This window comes from Schistocerca gregaria, chromosome 11 (genome assembly GCF_023897955.1).
Source record: "Schistocerca gregaria isolate iqSchGreg1 chromosome 11, iqSchGreg1.2, whole genome shotgun sequence".
Taxonomy (NCBI): domain Eukaryota; kingdom Metazoa; phylum Arthropoda; class Insecta; order Orthoptera; family Acrididae; genus Schistocerca; species Schistocerca gregaria.
The window spans coordinates 19,654,459-19,668,921 of NC_064930.1; positions in this window are offsets into that span (position 1 = coordinate 19,654,459).

The window sequence follows — 14,463 nt, forward strand, 5'->3', positions numbered from 1 at the left end:
TCGACATTGGATGTCGTTACTCTTTGTAGCTTTGCGCATGTTCAGACGGTAATAGACTGCGTACTATATGTCGAAAAGGTGTGCTAGTTCGATGAATCGAAAGACAATGCAATGACGTTTGGCATGATGTGTAAAAAGTGGGGTTTTTCGAAACAAAACTTTTTCTCAAATATGGAAAAATCGCAAAGCCCCAGGTCAATACACATGTTTTCCTCGAATTAACTGTACTCATAAAACTGCGCTTCCTCGGATGTGTTTTGTAGTCTTCATCATGTAGATATGTACCAGGGTAAAGAACGTTCGATTTGGGGAATAATGGTGCCTGTAATCGATATTTGCATTCGTTACTCTTTGTAGCTTTGCGCAAGTTCAGACGGTAATAGACTCCGTACTATACGTCGAAAAGGTGTGCTAGTTCGATGAATCGAAAGACAATGCAGTGACGTTTGGCATGATGTGTAAAAAGTGGGGTTTTTGGAAACAAATCTTTTTCTCAAATATGGAAAAATCGCAAAGCCCCGGGTGTATACACATTTTTTCCTCGAATTCACTGTACTCATAAAACTGCGTTTCCTAGGATGAGTATTGTAGTTTTCATCATGTAGATATGTACAATGGTAAAGAACTTTCGATTTGCAGAATAATGGTGCCTGTCATCGATATTTGAATTTGTTACTCTTTGTAGATTTGCGCAAGTTCAGACGGTAATAGACTGCGTACTCTATGTCGAAAAGGTGTGCTAGTTCGATGAATCGAAAGACAATGCAGTGACGTTTGGCATGATGTGTAAAAAGTAGGGTTTTTGGAGACAAAGCTTTTTCTCAAATATGGAAAAATCGCAAAGCCCCGGGTGTATACACATTTCTTCCTCGAATTAACTGTACTCATAAAACTGCGCTTCCTAGGATGTGTTTTGTAGTTTTCATCATGTAGATATGTACCAAGGTAAAGACCGTTCGATTTGCTGATTAGTAGTCCCTGCAATCGACATTGGATGTCGTTACTCTTTGTAGCTTTGCGCATGTTCAGACGGTAATAGACTGCGTACTATATGTCAAAAGGTGTGCTAGTTCGATGAATCGAAAGACAATGCAGTGACGTTCGGCATGATGTGTAAAAAGTGGGTTTTTGGAAACAATGCTTTTTCTCAAATATGGAAAAATCGCAAAGGTCCGGGTGTATAAACTTTTTTTCCTCGAATTCACTGTACTCATAAAACTGCGCTTCCTAGGATGTGTTTTGTAGTTTTCATCATGTAGATATGTACCAGGGTAAAGAACGTCCGATTTGCAGAATAATGGTGCCTGTAATCGATATTTGAATTTGTTACTCTTTGTAGCTTTGCGCAAGTTCAGACGGTAATAGACTGCGTACTATATGTCGAATAGGTGTGCTAGTTCGATGAATCGAAAGACAATGCAGTGACGTTTGGCATGATGTGTAAAAAGTGGGGTTTTTGGAAACAAATCTTTTTCTCAGATATGGAAAAATCGCAAAGCCCCGGGTGTATACACATTTTTTCCTCGAATTCACTGTACTCATAAAACTGCGCTTCCTAGGATGTGTTTTGTAGTTTTCATCATGTAGATATGTACCAGGATAAAGAACGTTCGATTTGCGGAATAATGGTGCCTGTAATCGATATTTGAATTCGTAACTGTTTGTAGCTTTGCGCAAATTCAGTTGGTAATAGACTGCGCACTATATGTAAAAAAGGTTTGCTAGTTCGATGAATCGAAAGACAATGCAATGACGTTTGGCATGATGTGTAAAAAGTGGGGTTTTTGGAAACAAAGCTTTTTCTCAAATATGGAAAAATCGCAAAGCCCCGGGTGTATACACATTTTTTCATCGAATTCACTGTACTCATAAAACTGCGCTTCCTAGGATGTGTTTTGTTGTTTTCATCAAGTAGATATGTACCAAGATAAAGACCGTTCGATTTGCTGATTAGTAGTCCCTGCAATCGACATTGGATGTCGTTACTCTTTGTAGCTTTGCGCATGTTCAGACGGTAATAGACAGCGTACTATATGTCGAATAGTTGTGCTAGTTCGATGAATCGAAAGACAATGCAGTGACGTTCAGCATGATGTGTAAAAAGTGGGTTTTTGGAAACAAAGCTTTTTCTCAAATATGGAAAAATCGCAACGCCCCGGGTGTATACACATTTTTTCCTCGAATTCACTGTACTCATAAAACTGCGCTTCCTAGGATGTGTTTTGTAGTTTTCATCATGTAGATATGTACCAGGATAAAGAACGTTCGATTTGCGGAATAATGGTGCCTGTAATCGATATTTGAATTCGTTACTGTTTGTAGCTTTGCGCAAATTCAGTTGGTAATAGACTGCGCACTATATGTATAAAAGGTTTGCTAGTTCGATGAATCGAAAGACAATGCAATGACGTTTGGCATGATGTCTAAAAAGTGGCGTTTTTGGAAACAAAGCTTTTTCTCAAATATGGAAAAATCGCAAAGCCCCGGGTGTATACACATTTTTTCATCGAATTCACTGTACTCATAAAACTGCGCTTCCTAGGATGTGTTTTGTTGTTTTCATCAAGTAGATATGTACCAAGGTAAAGACCGTTCGATTTGCTGATTAGTAGTCCCTGCAATCGACATTGGATGTCGTTACTCTTTGTAGCTTTGCGCATGTTCAGGCGGTAATAGACTGCGTACTATATGTCGAAAAGGTGTGCTAGTTCGATGAATCGAAAGACAATGCAGTGACGTTCGGCATGATGTGTAAAAAGTGGGTTTTTGGAAACAATGCTTTTTCTCAAATATGGAAAAATCGCAAAGCTCCGGGTGTATACACTTTTTTTCCTCGAATTCACTGTACTGATAAAACTGCGCTTCCTAGGATGTGTTTTGTAGTTTTCATCATGTAGATATGTACCAGGGTAAAGAACGTTCGATTTGCTGATTAGCAGTCCCTGTACTCGACATTGGAAGTCGTTACTCTTTGTAGCTTTGCGCATGTTCAGACGGTAATAGGCAGCGTACTATATGTCGAATAGTTGTGCTAGTTCGATGAATCGAAAGACAATGCAGTGACGTTCAGCATGATGTGTAAAAAGTGGGTTTTTGGAAACAAAGCTTTTTCTCAAATATGGAAAAATCGCAACGCCCCGGGTGTATACACATTTTTTCCTCGAATTCACTGTACTCATAAAACTGCGCTTCCTAGGATGTGTTTTGTAGTTTTCATCATGTAGATATGTACCAGGATAAAGACCGTTCGATTTGCTGATTAATAGTCCCTGTAATCGTCATTTGAATTCGTTACTCTTTGTAGCTTTGCACAAGTACAGACGGTAATAGACTGCATACAATATGTCAAATAGGTGTTCTACTTCGATGAATCGAAAGACAATGCAGTGACGTTTGGCATGATGTGTAAAAAGTGAGGTTTTTGGAAACAAATACACATGTTTTCCTCGAATTAACTGTACTCATAAAACTGCGGTTCCTCGGATGTGTTTTGTAGTCTTCATCATGTAGATATGTTCCAGGGTAAAGAACGTTCGATTTGCAGAATAATGGTGCCTGTAATCGATATTTGCATTCGTTACTCTTTGTAGCTTTGCGCAAGCTCAGACGGTAATAGACTCCGTACTATACGTCGAAAAGGTGTGCTAGTTCGATGAATCGAAAGACAATGCAGTGACGTTGTGCCTGATGAGTATAAAGTGGGTTTTTATAAACAAAGGTTTTTCTCATATATAGAAAAATCGCAAAGCCCCGGGTGTATACTCATTTTTTCCTCGAATTCACTGTACTCATAAAACTGCGCTTCCTAGGATGTGTTTTGTAGTTCTCATCATGTAGATTTGTACCAGGGTAAAGAACGTTCGATTTCCAGAATAATGGTGCCTGTAATCGGTATTTGAATTCGTTACTCTTTGTAGCTATGCGCAAGGTCAGACGGTAATAGACTGCGTACTATATGTCGAATAGGTGTGCTAGTTCGATGAATCGAAAGACAATGCAGTGACGTTTGGCATGATGTGTAAAAAATGGGGTTTTAGGAAACAAAGCTTTTTCTCGAATATGGAAAAATCGCAAAGCCCCGGGTGTATACACATTTTTTCCTCGAATTCACTGGACTCATAAAACTGTGCTTCCTAGGTTGTGTTTTGTAGTTTTCATCATGTAGATATGTACCAGGGTAAAGAACGTTCGATTTGCACAATAATGGAGCCTGTAGTCGATATTTGAATTCGTTACTCTTTGTAGCTTTGCACAAGTTCAGACGGTAATAGACTGCGTACTATATGTCGAATAGGTGTGCTAGTTCGATGAATCGAAAGACAATGCAGTGACGTTTGGCCTGATGTGAAAAAAGTGGGTTTTTGGAAACAACTCTTTTTCACATATATGGAAAAATCGCAAAGCCCCGGGTGTATACACATTTTATCCTCACATTCACTGTACTCATAAAACTGCGCTTCCTAGGATGTGTTTTGTAGTTTTCATCATGTAGATATGTACAAGGGTAAAGAACGTTCGATTTGCAGAATAATAGTGCCTGTAATCGATATTTGAATTTGTTACTCTTTGTAGATTTGCGCAAGTTCAGGCGGTAATAGACTGCGTACTATATGTCGAATTGGTGTGCTAGTTCGATGAATCGAAAGACAATGCAGTGACGTTTGGCATGATGTGTAAAAAGTGCGGTTTTTGGAGACAAAGATTTTTCTCAAATATGGAAAAATCGCAAAGCCCCGGGTGTATACACATTTTTTCCTCGAATTCATTGTACTCGTAAAACTGCGCTTCCTAGGATGTGTTTTGTAGTTTTCATCAAGTAGATATGTACTAGGTTAAAGAAGGTTCGATTTGCACAATAATGGTGCCTGTAATCGATATTTGTAGCTTTGCGCAAGTTCAGACTGTAATAGACTGCGTACTATATGTCGAATAGGTGTGCTACTTCGATGAATCGAAAGACAATGCAGTGACGTTTGGCATGATGTGTAAAAAGTGTGGTTTTTGGAAACAAAGCTTTTTCTCATATATGGAAAAATCGCTAAGCACCTGGTGTATACTCATTTTTTCCTCGAATTCACTGTACTCATAAAACTGCGCTTCCTAGGAAGTGTTTTGTAGTTTTCATCATGTAGATATGTACAAGGGTAAAGAACGTTCGATTTGCAGAATAATGGTGCCTGTAATCGATATTTGAATTTGTTACTCTTTGTAGATTTGCGCAAGTTCAGACGGTAATAGACTGAGTACTCTATGTCGAATAGGTGTGCTAGTTCGATGAATCGAAAGACAATGCAGTGACGTTTGGCATGATGTGTAAAAAGTGGGGTTTTTGGAGACAAAACTTTTTCTCAATATGGAAAAATCGCAAAGCCCCGGGTGTATACACATTTTTTCCTCGAATTCACTGTACTCATAAAATTGCGCTTCCTAGGATGTGTTTTGTAGTTTTCATCATGTAGATATGTACCAGGGTAAAGAAGGTTCGATTTGCACAATAATGGTGCCTGTTATCGATATTTGAATTCGTTACTCATTGTAGCTTTGCGAAAGTTCAGACGGTAATAGACTGCGTACTATATGTCGAAATGGTGTGCTAGTTCGATGAATCGAAAGACAATGCAGTGACGTTTGGCCTGATGTGTAAAAAGTGGGTTTTTGGAAAAAACACTTTTTCACATATATGGAAAAATCGCAAAGCCCCGGGTGTATACACATTTTTTCCTCAAATTCACTGTACTCATAAAACTGCGCTTCCTAGGATGTGTATTGTAGTTTTCATCATGTAGATATGTACCAGGGTAAAGAACGTTCGATTTGCAGGATAATGGTGCCTGTAATCGATATTTGAATTCGTTACTCTTTGTAGCTTTGCGCAAGTTCAGACGGTAATAGACTGCGTACTATATGACGAATAGGTGTGCTAGTTCGATGAATCGAAAGACAATGCAGTGACGTTTGGCATGATGTGTAAAAAGTGGGGTTTTTGGAAACAAAGCTTTTTCTCAAATATGGAAAAATCGCAAAGCCCCGGGTGTATACAAATTTTTTCCGCGAATTCACTGTTCTCATAAGACTGCGCTTCCTAAAATGTGTTTTGTAGTTTTCATCATGTACATATGTACCAGGGTAAAGACCGTTCGATTTGCTGATTAATAGTCCCTGTAATCGACATTTGAATTCGTTAATCTTTGTAGCTTTGCACAAGTACAGACGGTAATAGACTGCATACAATATGTCGAATAGGTAAGCTACTTCGATGAATCGAATGACAATGCAGTGACGTTCGTCATGATGTGTAAAAAGTGGGGTTTTTGGAAACAAAGCTTTTTCTCAAATATGGAAAAATCGCGAAGCCCCGGGTGTATACACATTTTTTCTGCGGATTCACTGTACTCATAAGACTGCGCTTCCTAGAATGTGTTTTGTAGTTTTCATCATGTAGATTTGTACTAAGGTAAACAACGTTCGATTTGCAGAATAATGGTGCCTGTAATCGGTATTTGAATTCGTTACTCTTTGTAACATTGCGCAAGTTCAGACTGTAATAGACTGCATACTATATGTCGAAAAGGTGTGCAGGTTCGATGAATCGAAAGACAATGCAGTGACGTTTGGCATGATGTGTGAAAAGTGGGGTTTTTGGAAACAAAGCTTTTTCTCAAATATGGAAAAATCGCAAAGCCCCGCATGTATACACATTTTTTCCTCGAATTCACTGTACACATAAGACTGCGCTTCCTAGAATGTGTGTTGTAGTTTTCATCATGTACATATGTACCAGGGTAAGGACCGTTCGATTTGCTGATTAATAGTCCCTGTAATCGACATTTGAATTCGTTACTCTTTGTAGCTTTGCAGAAGTACAGACGGTAATAGACTGCATACAATATGTCAAATAGGTGTTCTACTTCGATGAATCGAAAGACAATGCAGTGACGTTTGGCATGATGTGTAAAAAGTGAGGTTTTTGGATACAAAACTTTTTCTCAAATATGGAAAAATCGCAAAGCCCCGGGTCAATACACATGTTTTCCTCGAATTAACTGTACTCATAAAACTGCGGTTCCTCGGATGTGTTTTGTAGTCTTCATCATGTAGATATGTTCCAGGGTAAAGAACGTTCGATTTGCAGAATAATGGTGCCTGTAATCGATATTTGCATTCGTTACTCTTTGTAGCTTTGCGCAAGCTCAGACGGTAATAGACTCCGTACTATACGTCGAAAAGGTGTGCTAGTTCGATGAATCGAAAGACAGTGCAGTGACGTTGTGCCTGATGTGTATAAAGTGGGTTTTTATAAACAAATCTTTTTCTCATATATAGAAAAATCGCAAAGCCCCGGGTGTATACTCATTTTTTCCTCGAATTCACTGTACTCATAAAACTGCGCTTCCTAGGATGTGTTTTGTAGTTCTCATCATGTAGATTTGTACCAGGGTAAAGAACGTTCGATTTGCAGAGTAATGGTGCCTGTAATCGGTATTTGAATTCGTTACACTTTGTAGCTATGCGCAAGGTCAGACGGTAATAGACTCCGTACTATACGTCGAAAAGGTGTGCTAGTTCGATGAATCGAAAGACAGTGCAGTGACGTTGTGCCTGATGTGTATAAAGTGGGTTTTTATAAACAAATCTTTTTCTCATATATAGAAAAATCGCAAAGCCCCGGGTGTATACTCATTTTTTCCTCGAATTCACTGTACTCATAAAACTGCGCTTCCTAGGATGTGTTTTGTAGTTCTCATCATGTAGATTTGTACCAGGGTAAAGAACGTTCGATTTGCAGAGTAATGGTGCCTGTAATCGGTATTTGAATTCGTTACACTTTGTAGCTATGCGCAAGGTCAGACGGTAATAGACTGCGTACTATATGTAGAATAGGTGTGCTAGTTCGATGAATCGAAAGACAATGCAGTGACGTTTGGCATGATGTGTAAAAAGTGAGGTTTTTGGAAACAAAGCTTTTTCTCGAATATGGAAAACTCGCAAAGCCCCGGGTGTATACACATTTTTTCCTCGAATTCACTGGACTCATAAAACTGCGCTTCCTAGGATGTGTTTTGTAGTTTTCATCATGTAGATATGTACCAGGGTAAAGAACGTTCGATTTGCACAATAATGGTGCCTGTAGTCGATATTTGAATTCGTTACTCTTTGTAGCTTTGCACAGGTTCAGACGGTAATAGACTGCGTACTATATGTCGAATAGGTGTGCTAGTTCGATGAATCGAAAGACAATGCAGTGACGTTTGGCCTGATGTGAAAAAAGTGGGTTTTTGGAAACAACTCTTTTTCACATATATGGAAAAATCGCAAAGCCCCGGGTGTATACACATTTTTTCCTCGAATTCACTGTACTCATAAAACTGCGCTTCCTAGGATGTGTTTTGTAGTTTTCATCATGTAGATATGTACAAGGGTAAAGAACGTTCGATTTGCAGAATAATAGTGCCTGTAATCGATATTTGAATTTGTTACTCTTTGTAGATTTGCGCAAGTTCAGGCGGTAATAGACTGCGTACTATATGTCGAATTGGTGTGCTAGTTCGATGAATCGAAAGACAATGCAGTGACGTTTGGCATGATGTGTAAAAAGTGGGGTTTTTGGAGACAAAGATTTTTCTCAAATGTGGAAAAATCGCAAAGCCCCGGGTGTATACACATTTTTTCCTCGAATTCATTGTACTCGTAAAACTGCGCTTCCTAGGATGTGTTTTGTAGTTTTCATCAAGTAGATATGTACTAGGGTAAAGAAGGTTCGATTTGCACAATAATGGTGCCTGTAATCGATATTTGTAGCATTGCGCAAGTTCAGACGGTAATAGACTGCGTACTATATGTCGAATAGGTGTGCTACTTCGATGAATCGAAAGACAATGCAGTGACGTTTGGCATGATGTGTAAAAAGTGGGGTTTTTGAAAACAAAGCTTTTTCTCATATATGGAAAAATCGCTAACCCCTGGTGTCTACTCATTTTTTACTCGAATTCACTGTACTCATAAAACTGCGCTTCCTAGAAAGTGTTTTGTAGTTTTCATCATGTAGATATGTACAAGGGTAAAGAACGTTTGATTTGCAGAATAATGGTGCCTGTAATCGATATTTGAATTTGTTACTCTTTGTAGATTTGCGCAAGTTCAGACGGTAATAGACTGAGTACTCTATGTCGAATAGGTGTGCTAGTTCGATGAATCGAAAGACAATGCAGTGACGTTTGGCATGATGTGTAAAAAGTGGGGTTTTCGGAGACAAAACTTTTTCTCAATATGGAAAAATCGCAAAGCCCCGGGTGTATACACATTTTTTCCTCGAATTCACTGTACTCATAAAACTGCGCTTCCTAGGATGTGTTTTGTAGTTTTCATCATGTAGATATGTACCAGGGTAAAGAAGGTTCGATTTGCACAATAATGGTGCCTGTTATCGATATTTGAATTCGTTACTCATTGTAGCTTTGCGAAAGTTCAGACGGTAATAGACTGCGTACTATATGTCGAATAGGTGTGCTAGTTCGATGAATCGAAAGACAATGCAGTGACGTTTGTCCTGATGTGTAAAAAGTGGGTTTTTGGAAACAACACTTTTTCACATATATGGAAAAATCGCAAAGCCCCGGGTGTGTACACATTTTTCCTCAAATTCACTGTACTCATAAAACGGCGCTTCCTAGGATGTGTATTGTAGTTTTCATCATGTAGATATGTACCAGGGTAAAGAAGGTTCGATTTGCACAATAATGGTGACTGTAATCGATATTTGAATTCGTTACTATTTGTAGCTTTGCGCAAGTTCAGACGGTAATAGACTGCGTACTATATGTCGAATAGGTGTGATAGTTCGATGAATCGAAATACAATGCAGTGACGTTTGGCATGTTGTGTCAGAAGTGTTGTTTTTGGAAACATAGCTTTTTCTCATATATGGAAAAATCGCTAAGCCCCGGGTGCATACACATTTTTTCCTCGAATTCACTGTACTCATAAAACTGCGCTTCCTAAAATGTGTTTTGTAGTTTTCATCATGTAGATTTGTACCAGGGTAAAGAACGTTCGATTTGCAAAATAATAGTGTTTGTAATCGGTATTTGAATTCGTTACTCTTTGTAGCTTTGCGCAAGTTCAGACGGTAATAGACTGCGTACTATATGTCGAATAGGTGTGCTAGTTCGATGAATCGAAAGACAATGCAGTGACGTTTGAAATGATGTGTAAAAAGTGGGGTTTTTGGAAACAAAGCTTTTTCTCAAATATGGAAAAATCGCAAAGCCCCAGGTGTATACACATTTTTTCCGCGAATTCACTATACTCATAAGACTGCGCTTCCTAGGATGTGTTTTGTAGTTTTAACCATGTAGATATGTACCAGGGTAAAGAAGGTTCGATGTGCACAATAATGGTGCCTGTTATCGATATTTGAATTCGTTACTCTTTGTAGCTTTGCGCAAGTTCAGACGGTAATAGACTCTGTACTATATGTCGAATAGGTGTGCTAGTTCGATTAATCGAAAGACAATGCAGTGATGTTGGGCCTGATGTGTAAAAAGTGGGTTTTTGGAAACAAAGCTTTTTCTCAAATATGGAAAAATCGCAAAGCCACGGGTGTATACGCATTTTATCTTCGAATTCACTGTACTCATAAAACTGCGCTTCCTAAGATGTGTTTTGTAGTTTTCAGCATGTAGATAAGTACCAGGGTAAAGAAAGTTCGATTTGCAGAATAATGGTGCCTGTAATTGATATTTGAATTTGTTACTCTTTGTAGCTTTGCGCAAGTTCAGACTGTAATAGACTGCGTAATATATGTCGAAAAGGTGTGCAGGTTAGATGAATCGGAAGACAATGCAGTGACGTCTGGCATGATGTGTAAAAAGTGGGTTTTTGGAAACAAAAATTTTTCTCATATATGGAAAATCGCAAAGCCCCGGGTGTATACACATTTTTTCCTCGAATTCACGGTACTCATAAAACTGCGCTTCCTAGGGTGTGTTTTGTAGTTTTCATCATGTAGATATGTACCAGGGTAAAGACCGTTCGATATGCCTGTAATCGACATTTGAATTCGTTACTGTTTGTAGCGTTGCGCAAGTTCATACGGTAATAGACTGCGTACTATATATCGAATAGGTTTGCTAGTTCGATGAATCGAAAGACAATGCAGTGACTTTTGGCATGATGTGTAAAATGTGGGGTTTTTGGAATCAAAGCTTTTTCACATATAAGGAAAAATCGCAAAGCCCCGGGTGTATACACATTTTTTCCACGAATTAACTGTACTCATAAAACTGAGCTTCCAAGGATGTGTTCTGTAGTCTTCATCATGTAGATATGTACCAGGGTAAAGAACGTTCGATTTGCAGAATAATGGTGCCTGTAATCGATATTTGCATTCGTTACTCTTTGTAGCTTTGCGCAAGTTCAGACGGTAATAGACTGCGTACTATATGTCGAAAAGGTGTGCTAGTTCGATGAATCGAAAGACAATGCAGTGACGTTGGGCCTGATGTGTAAAAAGAGGGTTTCTGGAAACAAAGCTTTTTCTCAAATATGGAAAAAATGCAATACACATTTTTTCCTCGAATTCACTGTACTCATAAAACTGCGCTTCCTAGGATGTGTTTCGTAGTTTTCATCACGTAGATATTTACAAGGGTAAAGAACGTTCGATTTGCAGAATAATGGTGCCTGTAATCGATATTTGAATTTGTTACTCTTTGTAGATTTGCGCAAGTTCAGACGGTAATAGAATGCGTACTGTATGTCGAATAGGTGTGCTAGTTCGACGAATCTAAAGACAATGCAGTGACGTTATGTATGATGTGTAAAAAGTGGGGTTTTTGGAAACAAAAACTTTATCTCAAATATGGAAAAATCGCAAAGCCCCGTGTGTATACGCATTTTTTCCTCGAATTCACTGTACTCATAAAACTGTGCTTCCTAGGATGTGTTTTGTAGTTTTCATCATGTAGATATCTACCAGGGTAAAGAAGGTTCGATTTGCACAATAATGGTGCCTGTAATCGATATTTGAATTCGTTACTCTTTGTAGCTTTGCACAAGTTCAGACGGTTATAGACTGCGTACTATATGTCGAAGAGGTGTACTAGTTCGATGAATTGCAAGACAATGCAGTGACGTTTGGCATGATGTGTAAAAAGTGGGGTTTTTGGAAACAAAGCTTTTTCTCAAATATGGAAAAATCGCAAAGCCCCGGGTGTATACACATTTTTTCCTCGAATCCACTGTACTCATAAAACTGCGCTTCCTAGGATGTGTTTTGTTGTTTTCATCATGTAGATATGTACCAAGGTAAAGACCGTTCGATTTGCTGATTAGTAGTCCCTGTAATCGACATTGGATGTCGTTACTCTTTGTAGCTTTGCGCATGTTCAGTTGGTAATAGACAGCGTACTATATGTCGAATAAGTGTGCTAGTTCGATGAATCGAAAGACAATGCAGTGACGTTCGGCATGATGTGTAAAAAGTGGGTTCTTGGAAACAAAGCTTTGTCGCAAATATGAAAAATCGCAAAGCCCCGGGTTTATACACATTTTTTCCTCGAAGTCACTGTACTCATAAAACTGCGCTTCCTAGGATGTGTATTGTAGTTTTCATCATGTAGATATGTACCAGGGTAAAGAAGGTTCGATTTGCACAATAATGGTGCCTGTAATCGATATTTGAATTCGTTACTCTTTGTAGCTTTGCACAAGTTCAGATGGTAATAGACTGCGTACTATATGTCGAATAGGTGTGCTAGTTCGATGAATCGAAAGACAATGCAGTTACGTTTGGCCTGAAGTGTAAAAAGTGGCTTTTTGGAAACAACTGTATTTCACATATATGGAAAAATCGCAAAACCCCGGGTGTATACACATTTTTTCTTCAAATTCACTGTACGCATAAAACTGCGCTTTCTAGGATGTGTTTTGTAGTTTTCATCATGTAGATATGTACCAGGGTAAAGACCGTTCGATTTGCTGATTAGTAGTCCATGTAATCGACATTGGAAGTCGTTACTCTTTGTAGTTTTGCGCATGTTCAGACGGTAATAGACAGTGTACTATAAGTCGAATAGGTGTCCTAGTTCGAGGAATCGAAAGAAAATGCAGTGACGTTCGGCATGATGTGTAGAAAGTGGGTTTTTGGAAAAAAAGCTTTTTCTCATATATGGAAAAATCGCTAAGCCCCGGGTGTATAAACATTTTTTCCTCGAATTCACTGTAATCATAAAACTGCGCATCCTAGGATGTGTTTTGTAGTTTTCATCATGTAGATATGTACCAGGGTAAAGAAGGCTCGATCTGAACTATAATGGTGCCTGTAACCGATATTTGAATTCGTTACTCTTTGTAGCTTTGCGTAAGTTCAGACGGTAATAGACTGCGTACTATATGTCGAAAAGGTGTGCTAGTTCGATGAATCGAAAGACAATGCAGAGACGTTGGGCCTGATGTGTACAAAGTGGGTTTTTGGAAACAAAGCTTTTTATCATATATGGAAAAATCGCAAAGCCCCGGGTGTATACACATTTTTTCCTCGAATTCACTGTAATCATAAAACTGCGCTTCCTAGGATGTGTTTTGTAGTTTTCATCATGTAGATATGTACAAGGGTAAAGAACGTTCGATTTGCAGAAGAATGGTGCTTGTAATCGATATATGAATTTGTTACTCTTTGTAGATTAGCGCAAGTTCAGACGGTAATAGACTGCGTACTATATGTCGAATAGGTGTGCTAGTTCGATGAATCGAAAGACAATGCCGTGACATTTGGCATGATGTGTAAGAAGTGGGGTTTTTGGAAACATAGCTTTTTCTCAAACATGGAAAAATCGCAAAGACCCGGGTGCATACACATTTTTTCCTCGAATTCACTGTAATCATAAAACTGCGCTTCCTAGGATGTGTTTTGTAGTTTTCATCATGTAGATTTGTACCAGTGTAAAGAACGTTCGATTTGCAGAGTAATGGTGCATGTAATCGGTATAGGAATTCGTTACTCTTTGTAGCTTTGCGCAAGTTCAGACGGTAATAGACTGCATACTATATGTCGAATAGGTGTGGTAGTTCGATGAATCGAAAGACAATGCAGTGACGTTTCGCATGATGTGTAAAAAGGTAGGTTTTTGGAAACAAAGCTTTTTATCATATATGGAAAAATCGCTAAGCCCCTGGTGTATACACATTTTTTCCTCGAATTCACTGTACTCATAAAACTGCGCTTCCTAGGATGTGTTTTGTAGTTTTCATCATGTACATATGTACAAGGGTAAAGAACGTTCGATTTGCAGAATAATAGTGCCTGTAATCGGTATTTGAATTTGTTACTCTTTGTAGATTTGCGCAAGTTCAGACGGTAATAGACTGCATACTATATGTCGAATAGGTGTGCTAGTTCGATGAATCGAAAGACAATGCAGTGACGTTTGGCATGAAGTGTAAAAAGTGGGGTTTTTGGAGACA